Genomic DNA, 25,539 nt, shown 5'->3' with positions numbered 1-25,539 from the left:
AAAAAGACATCACAATTATCCATTGTCAGTCTTTTCCATGGTTTGTCAACATCATGGGGGAAGGATAGGCATCCATATTTCAGTATTTTCACTGTTGTTAGCTGAGTGCTTTTCAGAAAGAAGTTATTTTAGAAAAAAGATATGTGTTGAATACATATGTGAGGGGTGTGTGCAGAAGCTTTTCACAACTCTGTCATTTCATATGTTTTCCTCTATGAATAGAATGATCAAATACTTTCTCTCTCTCTGGTAAACTCATACTTTTAATGTGACATACACATTGAAATACTTCTGGAGTTCAAGAGACAGAAATAATGTAGTAGATTTTTCCTCTTTGATTCCACAATGCATTGTTCCTGTAACTGTAATTGGAATTCTATCAAATATCAATGCACAGGCTTGTGTCCCTTCTAAACTAAGAATACTGAAGAACTGGGGGCATAAATTGTTTCTGTTTGTTTCATCTGCACATATGATGATGCTTGGAATACAGGTGGTTCTTCAGTTGTCACCTTTGTTGAATGGACGTCTGATTTCATGTATTATTGAGGGGATTCAAAGACACTGCCTAGCTTATTCCAGCTTCTAAATTTAATGGTAAGATTGCACATCTTTCTTCTGGGAAAAAATAAAAATAGGATAATATCTACTATTTTGTGATCATTCATTAATGGTCTTATGAGTAAAGAAGATCGTTGAATTTATTATCTGAATAATCAATTGTCACTGCTTTGTAAGTTCTTGACTTTATTATTATAGACATAACTTACAAGATAATTGAAATATGGCTGCTATCCTTAAATATTAAAATAAAAAAAAGATTAAAAAAGACCTTGACTTTTCGAGTGAGAGAGGAATGGTCTTTACTCTTCACTTACACCTTTTATGGGCTTTCCTAATAGCTCAGCTGGTAAAGAATCTGCTTGTAGTGTGGGAGACCTGAGTTCGATCCCTGGGTTGGGAAGATCCCCTGAAGGAGAGAATGGCAACCCATTTCAGTATTCTTGCCTGGAGAACCCCCATGGACAGAGGAGCCTGGTGGGCTATAGTCCATGGGGTCGCAAAGAGTCAGACACAACTGAGCAACAAGCACTTACTTACTTTGTGTAGTAATGCAATAATATAATAAACAATTCACATTTGGGAAGGCAAAGCAACATAAATAATGAATGTTCTATAAAATTTGTATTTAATTACAGAGAATTAAAGGCCAACTCAGTTTCCATTTGTGTACTGAAGTATAGAATACTACATAAATTCAAGGAAAATATTCAAGTATTAAAATTTAACAGTAAGAGTTTTTCACATGATGCAGAAAATTATAAAACTAGCACACTACTTGAGCTTAAGCATATTTTTGTTTGCTTGTTTGGGTTGTTTTTTTTTTTTTTTTTGCTACACAGCAAGGCATGTGGAATCTTAGCTCCCCAACCAGAGTTCGAACTTGTGTTCCCTGCATTGGGAGTTCAGAGCCTTAACCACAGGGCCACCAGGGAGGTTCCTCAAGCATATTTTATTTACTCTTTCTCTTGTGCATAAAGAATAAAACCATTCCCACACCTGGGTTCTCTACCCTCACTGTCAGCCAGTGCTTCCTAATAGAAATATTAATATAACCCCAAGCTACTGCTCAAGGTTTTCAGACTATATTCCTACCTGGGAAAACTCATTAAAAAAAAAATTCCTCTGGAGCATGCTAAAACAACTAAATATATTATAAAATGAATTGTTGTAGTCATATAATTTTTTATATAATATACACAAATTGTTTCATAATACCTGCATATTACAGTCACTTTACTATCTAAAAATGCAGATAATTTAAGAAAAGAGAAAAGACCTGAAAAGAAATGTAGGCTTTGGTGTTTGGTAACATGTTTGTTATTTCAAATGAAAACTTTGGAATAAAACCAATTGTATTTAAACAACATCATTTAAACATGCATGCAAATCCATTCTAATAGTATAATTCTATATGTAAAGACTACAGATGCCTTATAATCTATCTCTTCCATCTGTAAAAAAGATAATAAAACTGTGTTTTTTATGATATCATTGAGATTTTATAATAATATATCACACATTTCCATTTAGTTCACTACTGCTTCATAACCTCTGTATCTGAACACTCCAAACTGCATTTCACTAAGCATATAACTCACCATCAGACAAGTCTCATGAATTCATTTTACCATAATCTGATGATCTGTTTTAAATTTTACCCCTCTATATTATTTGAAATAATTTTATATGTAGATATATAGTACAACTTATTAATTTTTTTAAAAAATGGAAAGTATCAATATTTGAATCTAATAAAATCTGGAGTAGTATAGTTTTAATGGTTATTAAACAGCTATGCTTTTTATGAGAGTCAGAAATCCAAGTAATAAAGTAACGAAAATATGAGGGCAGTTTTTCCAACCAGATTGTCAAGAATTTTACAATAGACAATACATATACACACATACAGATTCCCATTATTTCTATTTCCAAACTCCTTGTAGGAGTTCCAGTATCCTATATAAGTCCAGAAAAACATCTTTCCAAAATAAATGAAAATAAAGAACTGAATGCTTTAAAATGCATTGAGGACATTGTGTTTCCAGCTCACAGTGTCTTTAATGAAACATTGAAATTATGAAATATATCTACAACTGAAATATACTAGTATCTTTAAAAAAAAAAAGAAAATCCAATTGTAAAACAAAAATGAGTTTATACTCCTGGCTTAGTACTATATGATTTATGGGATGAAATAGTCTTTTGTACAAAGAAAATAACATTGAATATATAACTTAGAAATTAAATTAAGTTCAGTTTTTTTATTTAGAATATGATGATGATGGACTGAAGTATTACTTTGTGTAAACATATAATATTGAAGTAATGCAGAGATTAGGAATTAATTTATGCTGGGAATCTAATTATCAACCAAGATAAGTTCAGTTCAGTCACTCAGTCATGTCCAGCTCTTTGCGACACTATGAATCACAGCATGCCAGGCCTCCCTGTCCATCACCAACTCCCAGAGTTCACTCAAATTCATGTCCATCGAGTCGGTGATGCATTCGAGCCATCTCATTCTCTGTCATCCCCTTCTCCTCCTGCCCCAAATCCCTGCTAGCATCAGAGTCTTTTCCAGTGAGTCAGCTCTTTGCATGAGGTGGCCAAAGTACTGGAGTTTCAGCTTCAACATCAGTCCCTCCAATGAACACCCAGGACTGATCTCCTTTAGAATGGATTGGTTGGATCTCCTTGCAGTCCAAGGGACTCTCAAGAGTCTTCTCCAACACCACAGATCAAAAGCATCAATTCTTCAGCGCACAGCTTTCTTCACAGTCCAACTCTCACACCCATACATGACCACTGGAAAAACCATAGCCTTGACTAGACGGACCTTTGTTGGCAAAGTAATGTCTCTGCTTTTTAATATGCTATCTAGATTGGTCATAACTTTCCTTCCAAGGAGTAAGTGTCTTTTAATTTCATGGCTGCAGTCAGCATCTGAAGAGATTTTGGAGCCCCCCCAAAAAAAGTCTGACACTGTTTCCACTGTTTCCCCATCTATTTCCCATGAAGTGATGGGACCAGATGCCATGGTCTTCGTTTTCTGAATGTTGAGCTTTAAGCCAACTTTTTAGCTCTCCTCTTTCACTTTCATTAAGAGGCTTTTTAGTTCCTCTTCGCTTTCTGCCATAAGGGTGGTGTCATCTGCATATCTGAGGTTATTGATATTTCTCCCAGCAATCTTGATTCCAGCTTGTGCTTCTTCCAGACCAGCGTTCCTCATGATGTACTCTGCATAGAAGTTAAATAAAAAGAGTAACAATATACAGCCTTGATGTACTCGTTTTCCTATTTGAAACCAGTCTGCTGTTCCATGTCCAGTTCTAACTGTTGCTTCCTGACCTGCATACAGGTTTCTCAGGAGGCAGGTCAGGTGGTCTGGGATTCCTATTTCTTTCAGAATGTTCCACAGTTTATTGTGATCCACACAGTCAAAGGCTTTGGCATAGTCAATAAAGCAGAAATAGATGATTTTTTGGAAATCTCTTGTTTTTTCGATGATCCAGCAGATGTTGGCAGTTTGAACTCTGGTTCCTCTGCCTTTTCTAAAACCAGCTTGAACATCTAAAAGTTCACGGTTCATGTATTACTGAAGCCTGGCTTGGAGAATTTTGAGCATGACTTTACTAGCGTGTGAGATGAATGCAATTGTGCGGTAGTTTGAGCATTCTTTTGCTTTGCCTTTCTTTGAGATTGGAATGGAAACTGACCCTTTCCAGTCCTGTGGCCACTGCTGAGTTTTCCAAATTTGCTTGCATATTGAGTGCAGCACTTTCACAGCATCATCTTTCAGGATTTGAAATAGCTCAACTGGAATTCCATCACCTCCACTAGCTTTGTGCTTCGTGATGCTTTCTAAGGCCCACTTGACTTCACATTCCAAGATGTCTGGCTCTAGGTGGGTGATCACACTATCGTGATTATCTTGGTCATGAAGATCTTTTTTGTATACTTCTTCTGTGTATTCTTGCCACCTCTTCTTAATCTCTTCTGCTTCTGTTAGGTCCATACCATTTCTGTCCTTTATCGAGCCCATCTTTGCATGAAACGTTCCCTTGGTATCTCTAATTTTCTTGAAGAGATCTCTAGTCTTTCCCATTCTGTTGTTTTCCTCTATTTCTTTGCAATGATCGCTGAGGAATGCTTTCTTATCTCTCCTTGCTATTCTTTGGAACTCTGCATTCAGATGCTTATATCTTTCCTTTACTCCTTTGCTTTTCGCTTCTCTTTTTTTCACAGCTATTTGTAAGGCCTCCTCACACAGCCGTTTTGCTTTTTTGTATTTCTTTTCCATGGGGATGGTGTTGATCCCTGTCTCCTGTACAATGTCACGAACCTCCATCCAGAGTTCATCAGGCACTCTATCTATCAGATCTAGTCCCTTAAATCTATTTCTCACTTCCACTGCATAATCATAAGGGATTTGATTTAGGTCATATATGAATGATCTAATGGTTTTCATGGTTTTCCCTACTTTCTTCAATTTAAGTCTGAATTTGGCAATGAGGAGTTCATGATCTGAGCCACAGTCAGCTTCCAGTCTTGTTTTTGCTAATTGTATAGAGCTTCTCCATCTTTCGCTGCAAACAATATAATCAATCTGATTTCGGTGTTGACCATCTGGTGATGTCCGTGTGTAGAGTCTTCTCTGTGTTGTTGGAAGCAAAAATATTAGGTATGAAATTATAAAACATTTGAGGTGGAAGAGGATCTGGAGTGGCATTCCTGATCCCATTACTGAGAGGCTCAGTTCAGTTCAGTTCAGTCGCTCAGTCGTGTCCGACTCTTTGCGACCCCATGAATCACAGCATGCCAGGCCTCCCTGTCCATCACTAACTCCCGGAGTACACTCAAACTCATGTGCATCAAGTCAGTGATGCCATCCAGCCATCTCATTCTCTGTCATCCCCTTCTCTGCCCGCCCCTAATCCTTCCCAGCATCAGAGTCTTTTCCAGAGAGTCAATTCTTCGCATGAAGTGGCCAAAGTACTGAAGTTTCAGCTTCAGCGTCAGTCCTTCCAATGAACACCCAGGATTGATCGGCTCTAGAATGGACTGGCTGGATCTCCTTGAAGTCCAAGGGACTCTCAAGAGTCTTCTCCAGCACCACAGTTCAAAAGCATCAATTCTTCGGCGATCAGCTTTCTTCACAGTCCAAATTTCACTTCCATACATAACCACGGGAAAAACCATAGCCTTGACTAGACGGACCTTGGTTGGCAAAGTAATGTCTCTGCTTTTTAATATACTATCTAGGTTGGTCATAACTTTCCTTCCAAGGAGTAAGAGTCTTTTCATTTCATGGCTGCAATCAGCATCTGCAGTGATTTTGGAACCCCTAAAGATAAAGTCTGACACTGTTTCCACTGTTTCCCCATCTATTTCCCATGAAGTGATGGGACCAGATGCCATGATCTTTGTTTTCTGAATGTTGAGCTTCAAGCCAAACTTTTCACTCTCCTCTTTCATTTCATCAAGAGGCTTTTTAGTTCCTTTTCACTTTCTGCCATAAGGGTGGTGTCATCTGCATATCTGAGCTTATTGATATTTCTCCCGGCAATCTTGATTACAGCTTGTGCTTCTTCCAGCCCAGCGTTCCTCGTGATGTACTCTGCATATAAGCTAGAGACCCAGAAATAGAAAGTTACATCAAGGGATGAAAACTTAAGTAGAAATTGAGCTATTTTAAACTTAAATTAATTAAATACTTAATTAAAGAGTCTGCCTGCTGCGTGGGAGACTTGGGTTCGATCCCTGGGTCAGGAATATCTTCTGGAGAAAGATATGGCAACCCCCTCCAATATTCCTGCCTGGAGAATTCCATGGACAGAGGAGTCTGGTGGGTTACAGTCCATTGTGTCAGAAAGTGTTGTATATGACTGAGAGACTAACTTTTTTTTTCAAACTTAAATGTGTATTATAAATTGATGAATGAAATGATGTTTGTTTTGAAAATATCTTCTATGAACATATTTTAGAAGATGTTGGAAGAATTTCAAATTAATAGTTATATTGTAATAATTTATGGTAAAGTACTAAAGCAGTAAATTGGGCAGAATTAAATAATAGAATGCTTGTATCAAAAATTTGTATTTTTCAATAAGTCATCTTAAATAGCTTCCCAGTGGCTCACTGGTAAAGAATCTGCTTGTCAATGTAGGAGATGCAGGAGTCATGGGTTTGATCCCTGGGTCAGAAAGATCCCCTGGACTAAGAATTGGCAACCCACCCCAGTATTCTTACCTGGAAAATTCCGTGGAGAGAGGAGCCTGGCAGGCTACAGTCCACAGGGTCGCAAAGAGTTGGACACAGCTGAGTGACTAAGCATGCATACACACATGTATCTTATATAGTAGCCTATTTCTTTCTTCCTAAAAATTAATTAAGATTTTTAAAATCTTTTATCTCCAAAATGTCAGTATTTTAAGTATTAAAGAGAAGGTCTTAATACCATCTACATTTTATAAATTGCATTATTTAATTTCTGGATGGATGGAAAGGGTAGATTTGAATAGTTTTTTCCATAGTCTATAATGAACTCGAAAAATGATGAATCTATCCAAATGTCCCACTTTCTTTAGAAATAGGGGAAATTGTAAGGATTGACTCAAAGGTTTACTTTCCTTTTTACACTTTACTGTTTATTAAAAAAAAAAGAAGCATCATGATTTCGTATTCTGTTTCAAGTATATCCATAAACTAGCACAAAAGCAAAGTTGAAGCAATTTACAGGATTGTACCATTATATGAATTACAGTTATGTAAAGAAGAACATCTAATTATGTGAAGAAAAACATGGGTTCATAACAGGAGGATTTTTAAAGGGAGAAAACAAAGCCATTCATGATGACAAAAAAAGAATAAATGACTTCATCCTTAAGCTTATACATATAAGTTCTGTTAGTCCTTAATGCCCTAATTAATTTCCTTAAAATTGTAATGATATTCTAATTAACTATACGGAAAATATTATGTTCCAAAAGAAGAAAGCACGTGGCATTTGTTGAATCTTTGCTACCTGTTTTGGTCAAGGGTTTTTACATGGTTATGGTGTAGAAAATTCTACCATTTTTTCCAAACTCGGAGAACTGACATATTACACTCATTTTTAAATACAAAGAAACAAAAGCTTAAAGATAAAACATGTAAGAAGCAGAGGTATGCTTTTGCTGCTACCTCTGCGATTTCTCTAAGCCTTAGTACCTTTGTATTGCTTCCTTTGAATGTCAAGTAGGCTCCTTATAGACTACTCTGATACATTTGGCAGCCAGCGATAATTGTTATAAGAACTGAAGAATTACATTAATTTATTTGGCTTTTTTTTAAAAATCAGGAAGTAGATTTTATTTTATTTTATTTTCAGAGCTGGTAACTGATAATAATGTACAGGAAATAATTAGCAAGATTCTTCTCCTTAAAAAAAAACAAAAGCAGAAAAAATCCCTGGTAAGTGGTATTGTATTTAGGTGTTATATCTCATAGATACCAGTGCTGTGATTAAGAGTTTTATCTCAGCTAGAATATTCTAGGATAAAGCAATAAGCACCTTCTCTGTGACTGACTGGGTAGGATAATGGATGTAAGCTGTACTTAAAGCAGAAACACTCTGAGTGCTTACAGGGCTACCTTTTATCCTTCCAAACCATAAGGACACTTAACAAGCACCCTTCTGACTGAAATAGAAGGTTTAAATAGGAATAATCATTGGATCCAATTTTTATCCTGGATTATAGAAATGTGGCCATTTGAGACATTCATCTTTAGAGGATATATATATATATATATATATAAATGTGTATATATGTGTGTATATGTATGATATGAATAATATATATTTTTCCTTGTTCATCATATCAAAAGCTACTAGGAGTTTTAAAATGTAGGAACTGTATTAATTTTTAATGAGGGGCCCCTTGTTAATATTTATTTTTTCCACATGTAATACATTTTATCATGGAAATAGAGATAGTAAGTTTTCCTTGAGGATAGGATTTCTTTCTTATCAGTCTTTAAATATGCAGCATCTCACACAAGTACTTTCTTCTAAATAAGTATTCTGTATATTATATTTTCAAACAAATATGTGGGTATATGGATGGCATCAATGAAACAAAATTCTACCTCAGGAAGAGAAAGTTGCATTTTGGCAAGATGTTGCTGAATATATGAAAGGACTGTAGACACAAGAGATTTTATAGTATTGGGGACAGCCTTCTTGGCTCAACTTGACCCTAAAAAATAATTGTCTCATTATAGTCACTTGGTCCCATTAAGCACTTATCGCCAAACTCAACAATGTAGGGTTTTTTTTTTTTTTTTTTCCTATCATTAATGCTTAAGGTAGAATTTTGGAGAAGGCAATGGCACCCCACTCCAGTACTCTTGCCTGGAAAATCCCATGGGTGGAGGAGCCTGGTAGGCTGCAGTCCATGGGGTCGCTAAAAGTCGGACACGACTGAGTGACTTCGCTTTCACTTTTCACTTTCATGCATTAGAGAAGGAAATGGCAACCCACTCTAGTGTTCTTGCCTGGAGAATCCCAGAGACAGGGGAGCCTGGTGGGCGGCCGTCTATGAGGTCGCACAGAGTCGGACACGACTGAAGCGACTTAGCAGCAGCAGAGAGAATTTAATCTCAAGCACATTTGCTTATGAAGGAAGTTCCTATATGAACAATTCCAAATGTTCCAATAATAATTAGAGAAGGAAATAGCAAGGGAATTATAGCAATAGCTGTTGAATTCTGCCACAAGCATAGAGAACTTTTTGTTTACTGACTGATGTTTGAATTAGTAAGGGAACAAAAGCTGAGCTCTAATAATAGAAAGCAATCAGTCTGGTTTGGGACAGAAGCTTAAAAAAATTCTGATTAAAGATACAGAATTAAATGGACTTAATCATTAGATAAAAGAATATGTGGATAGAGAAATACCAGGAGAAACACACCTCCATTGCAATGCTCTACCAATTGTTGTACTGGTACCATAGTGAACTGGCCTGATGGGAAGAATGAACTCATTGGAAAAGACCCTGATGCTGAGAAAGATTGAAAGTGTTAGTCGCTCAGTGTGTCTGACTCTTTGTGATCCCATGGACTGTAGCCCACCAGGCTCCTCTGTCCATGGGATTCCCCAGGCAAGAAAACTGGAGTGGGTTGCCATTTCCTTCTCCAGAGAAAGACTGAAGGCAGGAGGAGAAGGAGACAACAGAGGATGAAATGGTTGGATGGCATCACTGACTCAATAGACATGAGTTTGAGCAAGTTCTGGGAGTTGATGATGGACAGGGAAGCCTGGCATGCCGCCGTCCATGGGATCATAAAGAGTTGGACACAAGTGAGTGACTGAACTGAACTGAAAGCGAAGTGGGTCTGACATTTACCATCAGAACTACTAAATGGCTAATGGTTGGCTGGCGGTGATGGTGAGGGTTGGACATGACTAAGTTGAGATGGGTTGTCTGTGTCCCAAAGGATCTCTCATCCTCCAGCAAATTCCTGGAGCTCTTCAAAAAAGTGGCTTCAGGATTGCAAAGAGAGGGATACCTGAAGCACAATCCATTCCTGGTGTGCTTGTTGTAAGTTTGTTCATGTTTTCATGACCAAACCAGGTCACATGGCAACCCAGATTCAAATCTGGGGAAACAGACCACTTCTCGACTAGAGAATGTGCACTGTCTCCCTGGAAAAGTTTGGGCTTAGTGAAGGGAGTAATCTGCAACTATTTTTTTTTTAAACTCTACCACAGACTCTTTATAAATGTATCTAATAGTTATTTTTATAATTTTTTATAGATGTTAATATAGCCAATTCTGCTGTGGCACACAAAAAGTTAACTCTGGCAGAATGAACTAAATTTACCTTTTGTGAATAAAAAATAAATGTTCTCCACTCAAAATATTGAACACTATGGTTTTTTGTAAGAGTTAAAAATTAACAAACTTAAGAGATGAAATGCACTGACATTTTTAAGGGATTCTTATTTTCAGTACCACTTATTTATAGGCCTATTTATATGCATGAGGGTATAAAATGCGATAGGTAATTCATTGAATTCATCAGGGTATGCGATTCAATGTAGGTGCTTCTTATATAACAGAGGATGTGGTAAATTTAGGATGTAGTAGGACCTCCTGAAGGAGATCAATCCTGGATGTTCATTGGAGGGACTGATGCTAAAGCTGAAACTCCAATACTTTGGCCACCTCATGAGACGAGCTGACTCACTGGAAAAGACTCTGATGCTGGGAAAGGTTGGGGGCGGGAGGAGAAGGGGACGACGGAGAATGAGATGGCTGGATGGCATCACCGACTCTGTGGACATGAGTTTGAGTGTACTCCGGGAGTTGGTGATGGACAGGGAGGCCTGGCGTGCTGTGATTCATGGGGTCGCGGAGAGTCGGACACGACTGAGCGACTGAACTGAACTGAACTGAACTGAGGACCTCCTGATGGAGAAGGCAATGGCAAGCCACTCCAGTACTATTGCCAGAAAATCCCATGGATGGAGGAGCCTGGTAGGCTGCAGTCCGTGGGGTCGCTGGGGGTCGGACACGACTGAGCGACTTCACTTTCACTTTTCACTTTCCACTTTCACACATTGGAGAAGGAAATGGCAACCCACTCCAGTGTTCTTGCCTGGAGAATCCCAGGGACGGGGGAGCCTGGTGGGCTTCCGTCTATGGGGTCACACAGAGTCGGACACGACTGAAGTGATTTAGCAGCAGCAGCAGCAGGACCTCCTGATGGAGAAGGAAATGGCAACCCATTCCAGTACTCTTGCCTGGGAAATCCTGTGGACGGAAGAGCCTGGTAAGCTGCAGTCCATGGGGTCGCAAAGACTCAGACACGACTGAGCAACTTCACTTTCACTTTTCACTTTCATGCATTGGAGAAGGAAATGGCAACCCACTCCAGTGTTCTTGCCTGGAGAATCCCAGGGAAGGCAGAGCCTGGTGAGCTGCTGTCTATGGGGTCACACAGAGTCGGACACGACTGAAGCGACTTAGCAGCAGCAGCAGCAGCAACAGCAGGACCTCCTGAAGTGCTTTCAATTTTAGAATTGGTACAATTTACTATTTTATATCAGAGCTAATGATTAGAAGTTTTATACATTTTAGAAATACTTTGTCATAAAACAGAGAGGTAAATTAAATTATATGAGACTGTCAGCCTGAAACAGGTCTTTGTGTTGTTGACACTGCCATTCTGAACTGGATCACTTTTTCCTCTAATATATGAAGATAATCTACATCTCAAGGAGTAATCTGGAAACCTGAAATCATTAAAATTGAGTGGGTATGATAATATTATTTTAAAAGTATAAGTATAGAATGATCTCAGTTTACCAATTTAAATATTTTGAATTTTGTGTTATTATATTAACATCATTCACATATTGTTTCTTTTGACTTGATGACAATTTCTTTGTATTCCCCCAAATTTGTGTGTGTTGGCTGCTCAGTCGTGTCTGACTCTGCAACCCCATGGACTGTAGCCAGCCAGGATCCTCTGTCCATGGAATTCTCCAGGCAAGAATACTGGAGTGGGTTGCCATTCCCTTCTTCAGGGAATCTTCCCAACCCAGGGATCAGACACAGGTCTCCTGCATTGCAGGCAGATTCTTTACCATCACAATTACAGTCCTTCTTAAGAACTTAAGTCCTGGGAACTCCCTGGCAGTCCAGTGGTTATGATTTGGCACTTTCACTCCAAGATTTCACTGCTCAATCCCTGGTAGGGAAACTAAGGTTCCACAAGCCACACTATGATCAAAAAGCAAACCAAAACAAACAAACAAAAAAAAAATGTTTATTGATTTAGAAAATGTCAATACATTTCTAAAAAACAAACAAAACTTCAAATCCCAAACCAAGACCATATAAAGGGAAATGTTGACATGAGGATAGTATTTGCAGAATTAACTCCAGAACCACTGTTTAAAAAATGTATCTTTATTTCTTCTATCTGCTCCATCAACCATTAAACCTTTTCCAGAGATTCTTCTCAATAGCCTGTCCAACTTTGGGCTCATTACTAATTGACTGCAGGATCTTAACAGCTCTTGTCTTTAAAGTCTCTAAGCCACTCCAGTACTCTTGCCTAGAAAATCCCATGGATGGAGGAGCCTGGTAGGCTGCAGTCCGTGGGGTCACTAAGGGTCGGACACGACTGAGCGACTTCACTTTCACTTTTCCCTTTCACACATTGGAGAAGGAAATGGCAACCCACTCCAGTGTTCTTGCCTGGAGAATCCCAGGGACAGGGGATCCTGGTGGGCTTCCATCTATGGGATCACACAGAGTCGGACACGACTGAAGTGACTTAGCAGCAGCAGCAGATCATCACACAGATGTGCCAGAGATAAAGACAAACGACTTCAGACTTCAGGCAACCTCTGATCCTTTGTGTAAAACCTTATATCCCATGCCTCAGTTCTATAAAATGTCATAAATTAGCATATTATGTGAACAAATATAAGCATGCCTCTATGTGTTTATTTTTCCAAACCCTGAGATGATTGTGAGAAAATCAGAAACAGTGTGTGTTACTCATTTCAGCAGCATATGGTTTCCTATGCACTTGCAAAGACAACACAGGTATACCAGCACAAATTAGCTTTTTTGCACAGTGTTCCAGCAACAGTGGGCACCTGTTTTATAACATTTGTGGCATTGTCTCATTGGCCTTATCTATTTGGGGAGTCTATCTCTTCTGGTGGATTCTGAGTAACTTGTTCGCAGGGAACCAATTACTCAGAATGCATTGGGTCTGGGAGTGCTTACAGGAGAATCAATGATAAGCATGAAAAGCCTCAATGACATGGAATACACAGTGCAATAACACTAGTATTTTATTACAAAATTCTGTGGCAAAATATCACATTTCCTTTAAATATTTCTCCCCATTTTTACTCAAAACAGCATTAATACAATGAGACAAACTTGTGCATAGATATCCTTTAAGACATGCACTGTGTGTTGTTTATAACTCTGAAGAAAATTATTTCAGTTCTCACGGATAACTTTTCCCTCTGAGTGTAAATACACCTGCACACCTTTTATTATATTCTAACTGGAGGGCTAGTGAATAAGTTCTACGTGGTTGAACTAAAAATGCTGGAGGATAATTGGATCTGCAGGCTAAGGTGGTCAGGATTTTAAAGTTTTTATGTGTGAGATTTATTTGTATCACCTACATTATATTTGAGAAAATTCAGATTTATTCTGGCATTTCCATTCTGAATTTTAAACCTGTAGTTAATTTTTAATGCCTTTCTGGAGAGTCTCTTACCTTGCATTGTCTTTAAATCTCAGTAAAATATTTCTTTTCTTAGTGGGAAAACTCATTTCTTGTAGAAGCTGGAATTCCAAAATAGCACACAACTGAATTGCAAGGAAAAAAAAGCCCATCATTTTATTTGGTGTTAAACCTACTCAATTATTCAAGAGAGGCTGCTGAAAACATGAAATTGGCCCTATGAAACTTTTGAGAATTCTCCAGTTTGAATGGCTCCCCTCTGGCACACTTGAAGAAATAAGATGTCAATCCTCAAAGGGATCCTGGGTCAATTTTTGACCAAGCAGTCGCCTAAGAGGCTGGTTTCCAGTGCAGGTATGGAAGTTGAATGCAATAAGATGTGGGAATAGATGGCAAAAGGAAAAGCTAATTCAAGTCAAACAAAGGGGGGGAAAAAGACAAGAATCATCCTTGGAATGGTAGAAAGACTCCAGGGAGAAATAATTAAAGCAGGCTCGTTCCTATGACATTCATCATTGGGTGAGCTGAAAAATCCTGACAGCCTTGTCTTACGTGCTTCATGTGCTTAGCTCTGTCAGGTGATTTTATGAATCACTTATTTTCTGACAGACCTCTTCAAAAAACTGTAGGGCGTCCCACAGGTGGGATTTGTTGATAGAACAAAGAACATCTGTTATATTTTTACACTTCTGACTTTAAACAATGAACTGGGGGGAAAAAAAGTGGCTTGTTTGTCCATTGGCTGCTTCCTGTCTCCCAAGATCTAGGAAAGTTAATCTCGAGGGAATTTTTCTCTTGCTCACGTCTGTGTTTCCGGTTATTAGTGTCCAGTATATGGTAGGCACTCAATAATATGTGCGGGTTAGTTAACATATGAATTAATTAATCTCTGTCACTCCTCCAGCTTCAACACAGGCTTAGGTTAGGTACCAGCTATCTGACTCACTGAGGGTTTCTGCATACACATTTAGAAAATACTGATGGTGCCATAGTCTTTATCAAATCCTGGCATTGTTTTCTTTCTCACTCCTCCACTCCCTTTGTCTTACTTAAAATTTAGTTCATAATTAGAACCCTCCCTTTTATAGGAAGGCTTTTCTAATCATCTTGATATCATGGAGAGTACCCCTTATGGCACTCTTTTGGGATTGTCTGTGTTTTGGATACATTCTCTTAGTAAACAATATTATCTATGAAGACACCCATGGATGTTAGCTTTGCCACTGAATTTTCCCCAGTATTTAGTTTGGTACGTAGCTATAAAAGCAAAGTAAGAAATAGTTTTGAATGAATGAAAAATACACATACTATTCTTAAACCTAAACTTCCTTTTGAAGACTAGAAGCAGAGAAAAGAAACAGTTGAAATATATTCAGTTGACAATTACACTGAATAAAGGCTGCTTATTACAATTCTCCAAGTTCGTTGGAAATGAAGTTAATAATTCAGGGACATTGCTATTCACTAAACGGTTGCTGAGGCACAGAGATGGAAGTATGTATATTTAGGGAAAACTTTGGAGTTCAGTTATAAATCACCTGGTGATTATTAGTATATAAATGTATTGAAGTCTGTCTTTATGGTCTTTTCTCATAACTAGATCATTGGGTGCGAACTTGAATGATCCTAAGAGTAGTCTAATATGGAATGTTACTAGTGCTGTACACTGACCTGTTAGTCGGAGGCACTGCCCACTTGGAGGAGGTGCACACAGCAAGCACAGAATGAATGGCAGGCATTGATAGGATTTTTTTTTTTTTTTGTCTAAGCTATCTATCATCATCTCTCACTTGTATCGCTACAAGGAATAACCTCATCACTGGCCCCAGTGTTTGCATTTTAGTCCCTCCTCTGTAGTCACATCTCCTCACAGCAGCCAGAACAATTTCTTAATAATGAAAACAAGATCATATCTTAATTGAAAATTCCCATGTCTCCCCTTCTCAATTAGGATAAGTGTTCTTGCCTGAAGAATCCCAGGGACAGGGTAGCCTGGTGGGCTGCCGTCTCTGGGGTCGCACAGAGTCGGACACGACTGGAGCGACTTAGCAGCAGCAGCAGCAAACTCCTTGCCCTTTTCTCACAGACCTCAGTAATGTGGGTCTTCCCTAACCCTCCAGTCTCATTCTCAGTATGCGTGAGTGCTAAGCTGCTTCAGTAGTCTCCGACTCTTTGTGACCCCATGGACCCATGGCCCGCCAGCTCCTCTGTCCATGGGGTTCTCCAGGCAAGAATACTGGAGTGGGTTGCCCCGCCCTCCTGCAGGGAATCCTCCTGACCCAGAGAGGGGACCCCATCCCTTACATTTCCTGCATTGCCAGCTGGGTTCTTTACCACTGGTGCCACCCCGGAAGCCGCTTTCTCAGTATGCTCCCTCTCATTTGCTACGTGTCAGCCTCAGAAACCTGCTCTCTGTCTCTGGGACACACCAAGCTCTTTTTTGCTTTACTCTTTGTGTTTGCTCAGATCTCCGCCTGAGCGACTTCTCCCTAGATTTTCAGATGTGATTTTTTTCCCTATCATTTAAGTCTCAAAAATTAAAACGACAGATTTCCCTTCATGAAGGGGTCTCACACTCTCCTAAGCCTTCTCTATCACATGTTCTTATTTTATGCCACACAAAGCAAAATCTTTATTTCTTTTTAATTTCTCTATTTCCTTAATTATTAAATGCTCAGTAGATCATTGTTGGATAAATAAATACCTGAATGAATCTATGGGCCTTTGAAGTGTCAAGCATTTATGCAAAAAAGTTCATTTAACCTCATAATGATGATATCCCCAAGATACCTCTTCACTTCAAAGTGAAGGAAAGTATTGTGGAGGAGCTGGATGACTGTCTCAGAATAACAGAATCGAACAATAATGTGAACTGCCGGTCTATCTGACTTGAACATTTCTGCACTTTCAGCTCTACCACGCTGCCCTCTGACTATCTATTTCAGTAGGAATTAGCAGGAAGTGTCATAAGGAAAAGGGATAATTTCTGAAGATATATTTAGACACATTCTAGATGAAATTAGTACAGAAATTCCTCGTTGGGCTAATGAAGTTGTTACCCTCTAGGTTAATAATCTTTGATACTCTAAATGCTTATCCAAATACTTCCAGTTATAAAGACAAATAAGTCCTGTGATATAATGCACAGCATGGTCACTAGAGTTAATAATGTACTGTGTATTTGAAAGTTGCTAGGAGAGTGGATCATAAAAGTTCTCATCAGAAGAAAAAATTTGTAACTCTGTGTAATAATCAATGTTAACTAAAATTTCTGTTGTAATCACTTCACAATATATACATAATACCAAACCATTGTTATACACCTAAAAGTAGTATGTTCCATGTAAACTGTACATCATTGAAAAAGTATCTAAATAAATAAATGCCTATTTGAATTAATGAAATGCCTCAGTCCTGAAATTCTCGAATATAAAGTGAAAGTGAAGTCGCTCAGTCGTGTCCAACTCTTTGCGACCCCATGGACTGTGGCCCACCAGGCTCCTCCGTCCGTGGGATTCTCCAGGCAAGAGAACTGGAGTGGGTTGCCATTTCCTTCTCGAATATAAGGTGCACCCAAATCACCCAGGCATCCTGATAAAAATACAAATTCTTCCAGGTGACTCGGGCGATATGAATCCATCCACCTACACTTTCTGAGAAGCAGGGGCTGAACCAGCACTAGTTTACACTCATATTCACATGTTTTGTTCCTCAATAATTAGAAAAAGGATTTTCATGGAAGAAGAGGTTGTTATGACTTAGATCAGTTGTACTTGAACTTTGTTTCATATTAGAATCAACTGGGGGGCATTGAAAACTCCCAGAAACCAGCTCGCACCCTGACCAATGAAATCAATCCCCAGGGGTGCCCAGGGAGTGGTATTTTAAAAATTCCACAGTTACTACACTGTATTGAAGACAGTGCACTTCCCCAGTGGCTCAGTGGTAAAGAATCTGCCTGCAATGCAGGAGACCTGGGCTCAATCCTTGGGTCAGGAAGATCTCTTGGAGAAGGAAATGTCAACCAACTCAATTTCTTGCCTGGAGAATCCCACGGACAGAGGAGCCAGGTGGTCTATGGTCCCTTGGGTCACGAAAGAGTTGGACATGACTGAGTGACTGAACAACAACAACAAAAAAAAACTGCAGATAGTACCTGCTCCTCTACACATAGATCGAAGACTAGCAGTTTTGGCTTGGGGATTTGAAAAGTGAAGACTTGGGCCCCAACCAAGATCTGCTGATGTTCTGGCTGCATTTCAAGAAGACCACAGGTGATTTTTTTTCATATACTTTTAAATTTGAGAAGTACTGGTTCAGAGCAAGAAGTTGTTTGTTTACTAAGCTCTCGATTTTCGGGTATGCACAGGAATAATGGAATTCACTGGAGATTTTTGCTGTTGTCACGTCCGACTCTTTGTGACCACATGGACTGTAGCCCACCTGGCTTCTCTGTCCATGGTGTTTTTCAGGCAAGAACATTAGAATGGGTTGCCATTTTCTTCTCCAGGGGATCATCCCAACCCAGGGATTGAACCTTCATCTCTTGCATTGCAAGTGGAAATTTTTAGCACTGTTTAAGAATGAACTTTATGGATAAATATAAAGTCTCACTTACTAAACACTAAGCAGATGAGTGGTTGGATGCCATCACTGACTCAATGGGCACGAGTTGAGTAAACTCCGGAAGTTGATGGACAGGGAGTCCTGATGTGCTGCAGTCCTTGGGATAGCAAAGAGTCAGACACGACTGAGAGACTGAACTGAACTAAATACTAAATATAAATGCTCACTTCATTTGGCAGAGATAATTTGTGAATTTTGCACACTGTTTTGGTTTTGTAATAAAGCTGGTAGTGAAGTTATAGTCAGTGAAATATTCAGTTTGAGATAAGTGCAAGTCTAGAGATGGCCAATGCCATTCAAATTTTCATGAAGTTTTTTTTAGCAGGTTAGTGGTATAGAGGGGGTTGTATGTTTTTGATTAAATGTCAGTAAGAATAGTGGATCTTATCACAAGGTAATTAGGCAGAACAGTGCTAAGCAGGGGAGCAGAACATAAGAATTGGGCACAGGTGAGAACAGTAAAGCCATGGTGTCTATTTTTAAGGGGGAATACACATAATGGAAAATACAGGAAAACAGGTAACCACAAAGCAGAGTGATAAGTAATATAATAGGGGAAGAACAGAGGGTATGGTAGTACAGAAAAGCATACACAATCCTATACCATATTTGGGGTTGGTCAAGAAGGGGGTCTGGGAAGAGCTAATCTCTAAACCTACACCTGAAATGAAGAGGATGACGGGAAGAGGGATCCTGCTAGAGGAAAACAAAGGGAAAATGCATGGAGCTGAGAAGGAACAGGTGCCTATGGGATGTGAATCGAGTTCAGCCTAAGGTTAGTACTGAGGGCCGCTGTCGGTAAGTACGGGAAGAGAGGAGCAGAAAAGGGAAAGGAGGTGGGTGTGGTGAAAGATTCAAGATGTGAGTTTATAGAGAGTTCCCTCCTGAGGGAAAAATGTATCATGCTTCTCCCTTGACTAAAATATTTTAATATTGGTGGAAATGTAGTTATGTTTGCATGTAAGAAAGCTCTTCTAATGTAAGGTTAATGGGAAATACAGAAGGTAAAAAGATAATTGGGCTTTTTCAGTAATTTGGAAAAAATAATGGTACCCTAAACTAGGTGCTGATGGGAAAATGGTGAATTAAATCTAGATTTTAAGAAGTAAAAACTGTAGTGCTTGCAGATTGAATGAATTGGGGATGGGGAAGATTTGAGGATGATGCTCAGGTGTTTGAATCAGGGAAATTTCTTGGAAGATGCCATTCATGGAATAGGACACACAAATCTTTTTGTTGGTTGCTTATTTGAGGGGCTGCTGCCCTGGTGGCTCAGATAATAAAGAATCCACCTGCAATGCATGAGACCTGGGTTTGATCCCTGGGTTGTGAAGATCACTTGGAGAAGGACATGGCAACCCATTCCAGTATTCTTGCCTAGAGAATCCCCATGGACAGAGGTGCCTGGCGGGCTACAGTCCATGGGGTCACAAAGAGTTGGACATAACTGAGCTACTAAGCACAGGGTGGTTAGATGATCTAGGTTATAGATGATGAGCGGTTTTTTGAAATAATGGCATTCCGTGGATAGTAATGTATATGGGTTTGAAGATATCATCATGAAGACACAGGAAAGAGAAGCCGATTGTGAGTCTCCAGCATAGATATCGTAACTTTAAACCATGAAAATGGAAGCACTAGGAATATACCATACAACCTGAAAAAGGGAGTGGGGGGGTTACCTAGGACAAGATCTTTAGGATTATCAACTTTAAGGCATGATCAGAATTTTAAATTGAGTGGAGAAAAGTAGAGAGAAAATATAGATATGTGTCATAGAAGTCAAAGAAAGAGTTTATCAGCAACTTTTGAAATGTGAAAAATGAGCAAAAGTGACTATTGTATTTCAAATAAAGGATGTTCTTGACTATAATATAGATTTTCACAGAGTGACAAGGTCACATAAATTGTGTGGGATTCAAATTTGTGACTTGTAGACCACAAAATTTAGAAAAAAATTTTTCAACATGATTAGCTGAAAATGGGGAGAGTGAGGTAAGGTTTAGAAGAGTCTACACAGTTATGGCAGAATATTCCTGCATTTTTATGTCTTCCCAAGGAACTGCTCTGGCCCCTTTTTTGTGAATAAATAAGGAATTTCTGTTCTGTTTCCTTGTCATAAAATAACCATTTCTTTAAAAATAGCCTTTAATAAGGAATTCTAACATCATTATTTTAGGTTAGTGTAATTTAATGTAATTTTAAAATAAAACATATATAATATTTATATTTGAATAGCTGATCTAGTCTCAAATTTTAAATATTTTTTATTTCACCCCCTACCCCTAGGAATTTCATAAGATTAGAAGTATTTCATCCACATATTTGTTTTCAAAACAGCTGAGCAGATATAGATTCTCAAGCCTGAATTTTATTAACAACATACACATTCAAAACCCTTTAGGAAAAGGTTATAATTCCTGTGTCATTTGGATGTACTAGAAGCTCAATCTATACTATATTTTTGTTTGCTGCTGCTGCTGCTGCTAAATCGCTTCAGTAGTGTCCGACTCTGTGCGACCCCATAGACGGCCGCCCACCAGGCTCCCCCGTCCCTGGGATTCTCCACGCTGGAGTGGGTTGCCATTTCCTTCTCCAATGCATGAAAGTGAAAAATGAAAGTGAAGTCGCTCAGTCGTGTCTGACTCTTCGCGATCCCATGGACTGCAGCCTACCAGGCTCCTCCGCCCATGGGATTCTCCAGGCAAGAGTACTGGAGTGGGGTGCCATCGCCTTCTCCTATATTTTTGTTTAACAATTTGGAAAACTTGTATGTCAATAAAACCTGTAATATATGTCTGGCTAATATTTATATCCAGTTGATATGTACTGTTTTTTATTGGTTTTTATTTGCTTTGTGTTTGGAACATGATACAGATTACAGAGATTACAGACTTCATTGTATCTGGCATGCTTCAAGATGGAAAGTCAGATAATCTTATTTGCTTCATCGCTCCCTTACTTTAATATACTAGCTTTTAATCAGGGGTCAGCATCCAAATCACCTAGTTGGACTTTTAAAAACTTAAATAGCGAGACCTTATCCAAGCCTTAGAGAATTTGAGTTGGTTGAAAGAGTAGGGACATATTTCAGATACTTTGCTAATAATTCTGATGTATGCACGAAGATTTTTTTTTGGCAAAAGATCCCCTAAAAATACAATTTGATTAATTGCTTTGTAGTGGAAGAGCAAAAAAAAAAAAGTAAAACATTTACGCATTGCTCACTATTCCTTCCATACACACTTTTAAAAATATTACTTTCTTTCATTTTTATCTGATATCACAATTTCATTTCACAAAAGATAAAGATGCATTAAAGGGGGAAAATTATATGAAAGGGACATCATGGTTATTTTAAAAGTCACCAGAATAGCATGTTTTCTGACTGTCAGATGTGGAGGAGGAAATGACCTAATTTCGGATATAGGAAACAGACATTTTCACAGTGATTACAAGTCATAATTTCAACTGCCAGTCTTTGGAAGAACAGAACTTCTGATACATGTTTCTGCCAGATGTTAGAGATTTGATAATGTATATTCACTCTCAGGAAATTAAGTATGCTTTGAAGAAAGCATTCTCAAACATATCTACCTATTAGCTCTTTTTGTACCAATCTTTTCATTTCAGGTTAAATTTCGCTATTGTTCACCACTGGGGTGGAGGAGGTGGTGAGTAAATTACTTTGTAGATATCTCAAAATGAATACCAAATTGAATGAATGACTGAACACCAAAATGAATGCCAAATTGAATGAATGACTGATACCAAAATGAACACCAAATTGAATGAATGACTGAACACCAAAATGAATGCCAAATTGAATGAATGAATGAATGAATACCAAAATGAACACCAAATCTCAAAGTGGATACCAAATTAAAATATAATTTATGGGTAATTACTAATTATGATTACATACATCACTATTTTTTTGCATTATGGTGCCCAATCAGTGGATGACTGTAGGCAGACGCTTTACCATCTGAGCACCAGGGAAGTCCTAAGAGTTACATAGGAAGAACATATCTGTGATCTTTGCAAAGAGGGTGTCTTCTATTGTTGCTTCTTGGTTATCATTTCTAAAAGATAAAAGCTGCAAAGAAAATATCCTCAGAAGAGGATATTCCCTAAATCATATTTTCTCTCTCCTCATTTGGATACTATAATTGTTAAAAAAAAAAAAATGTTTGTATATATATATATATATATGTATATATAAAACCTGAATGAAGAAGTAGAAATTTCCTGGATTAGAGTATATATGATAATGTATAGATATATACATTGTATAATGTATATATGATGTCTAGATAGACATAATGTATAGATAGGTATAAACAATATATATTAGACTTTCCAGAACCATTATGTTAGGGAAGGATCTTTGACACCTATTAGATGATGGAACAAAAATGTTAATTTTGGATCAACTAGAGAATCATCAGTGGATAATACACAGGTGAATACTTGTTAATTTGCTATGTAATTGTCTCTATAATGAACTTAGCAAAATATAACATTATGTAAGGGCAATGGTTAGTAAGCTTTTTCAGAGAGAAATCATGGGTCACAAAATATGTTTCTGGGATGTACTGCCACTTTATTAATTTCAATCACACTATAATTAAATCTACATATGCAGGAGTAAAATCTACCAAATCATCAACTGATGCGTATTTAGCCTCCGGACTCAGTGACATTTAATTAGTTAGCACACAGCCAAATGCCAACCTTTTTCTTGCAGTGGCAGACGGCTTCTTCTTCACAGTACCCCGCCCCTGCTTATTTAATAAAGCTTGACATAATTTTCACAGTGATGCAACACAAAATGAAAAGCAAATTATAAGTAAAACTTTGGACAATTGAAAATAAAATAAATACAGAGATTATATGTGGATATAAATATAAAATGGCCTTCTGATTTTGTTCTAATTTACTGAAACATTGTTCTTCCAGGTACTGAAAGTGGTCAATATGAAATTACTAAGGCATTTTTTTCTAAGCAAGATTGTTTTTCTCAAAGAGACATGTACTAACAGGTCTTGACTTTAGCCTTTTGCCTCATTTGGGAATTTTAATTGGCTTTATAGGAATTTCCATGTACTCTAATTCAGAAGCTCATTTCAGCCAGGAAAATTGCATGTCAGAGTCTTTGATGCAGACCTCTTTTCAAAACCTCTAACCTCCCCTCAGCTACAAGTTAACTTAATCTCTGAGAACTAGGTCATGCAGTGTTAGAGTCACACAGTGAACGGAAAGGGCAGTCTGATTCTCTGACAAAAGTTAGTATAAAAAACAAAATTATTGATGTATCTTAAGAAATTATTTTTTTAAAGAACATTAATTCAGAAAGAAAATGAACATAATGAAAACATCCTAAAAACAATACATGATTATTCATTAAGAATAAAATTTCAACAATTCCCAAATAAAATGAACTATATGTAATAACTATAATGGACATTAGAAATAAAAATAAAATAAATATATTTTATTTTTCATAGGATCATCATTTGATATATTTCTCATATACTAGAGCATTTTGCCCAATTATATGTAATTTCCTAAAAATAATGGATGATACTATTTCATATTACCCTTTTATATCATCCATGAAGCTTTTCAGTCAGAAATAAAGAAAATCATGCCAAATTATAGTGATTTACAGGAAGAGAACTTGCTATATAATGATTTTCATCAAATGGCGTAATATAGAATTTGAAAAGAGAATCAGTAAAATCCTGGGTTTTGGCCAGAAACAACTTCAGATGACTGAAATTACATGATAAGATAAATGATTATTGAAAAATATCTAGACAGTTTGTGTAGACACCTTTTATACCAAATGGGAAATGCAGTTATACTTTAGAGGTAATATAACTTTGATATAGGTAATTGTCAATATTAAAATTGTTGTTTTAAATGAGTTTGTCATAGCTAGTATAACTATTTCACCTTTTTAATTATAATTTTTCACCTTTCTAATCCCCCTCAGTTAACAACAAAGGTTAGTTTTAAGATCAGAGGTGATATAATGAGACAAATATAGATGAAATATGAATAAAGATGAAAAAAATTTACAGTTTTCTGAGATGTGACATTAGCTGTCCACCTAGTCCTTGTTAAGTGACCAGCCAGTATTGCCATAATATTTGCTTCCTGACATAGCTGATTCTTCATGTATATAAGTGTGATAGGCACTTATAATGATTCTTTTTCATTTGAAGCCACTAAAATATCTTGAGGAACACCAGCCTAGCAATGTCTCAGAAATTAAAAATAATATTTAAATTTAAAAACAGGATGCAATATATGGAGCTTGCTCTATAGAAAAGCATATTACTAAATTTTGGATGGCAATATGTCATCTCTAAAATCTGTCTTGAAAAATGTGTTAATGTTTATTCTCTTTGTAATAGAATGTATTACATGCTACACATGTTAAAAGGAAGAATTATGACCAATAGTTTATATCTCTACTGAGATGTGGAAAAGAGGTGGAAAGGATTAATTCATTCCCAATACAAAGGATTAAAATATATATAATATGTATATTTTTATGGAAAAGGTTTTTATATGTGAGCTTTGATGAATAATATTTATATACTAGCTGAATTTGAATTTTAGTTATCTAAAGTGTTTCCTGGCTAAATGTGAAACAGTTGGGAAAACCTGATTTAAAAACAGTGTCTTTAAATTATGATTTCAATATTATTAGCTTTTGTATGAAAATGATACGAAACTAATTATACCTGTATACCTATGGCCGATTCATGTTGATGTATAACAAAAACTATCACAATACTATAACTATCCTCCAATTAAAATAAGTAAATTAATTTAAAGGAAAACTAATTATATTAATACATGGATATAATTAAAAATTCAAAACTAGTATTCTACATCTTTTAGGTAAAAATATATCTGAGTATATTTGGCAATTAATGTAGCTGCAGTTCCCAGCTTTTCTACCTGCTTTATTGATTGGCTTCAATTAATGTTTGCCAGCGAGTAAATTAACATAGCACCTGAGGCATAATTCTCTAGTGGCTCATGGACACTGAGTTTCCCCCATCCTTG

Source organism: Moschus berezovskii, chromosome 1 (assembly GCF_049115385.1).
Source record: "Moschus berezovskii isolate FMDL1 chromosome 1, NW_MosBer_1.0, whole genome shotgun sequence".
Lineage (NCBI taxonomy): Eukaryota > Metazoa > Chordata > Mammalia > Artiodactyla > Moschidae > Moschus > Moschus berezovskii.
This window is presented reverse-complemented; position numbering follows the sequence as displayed.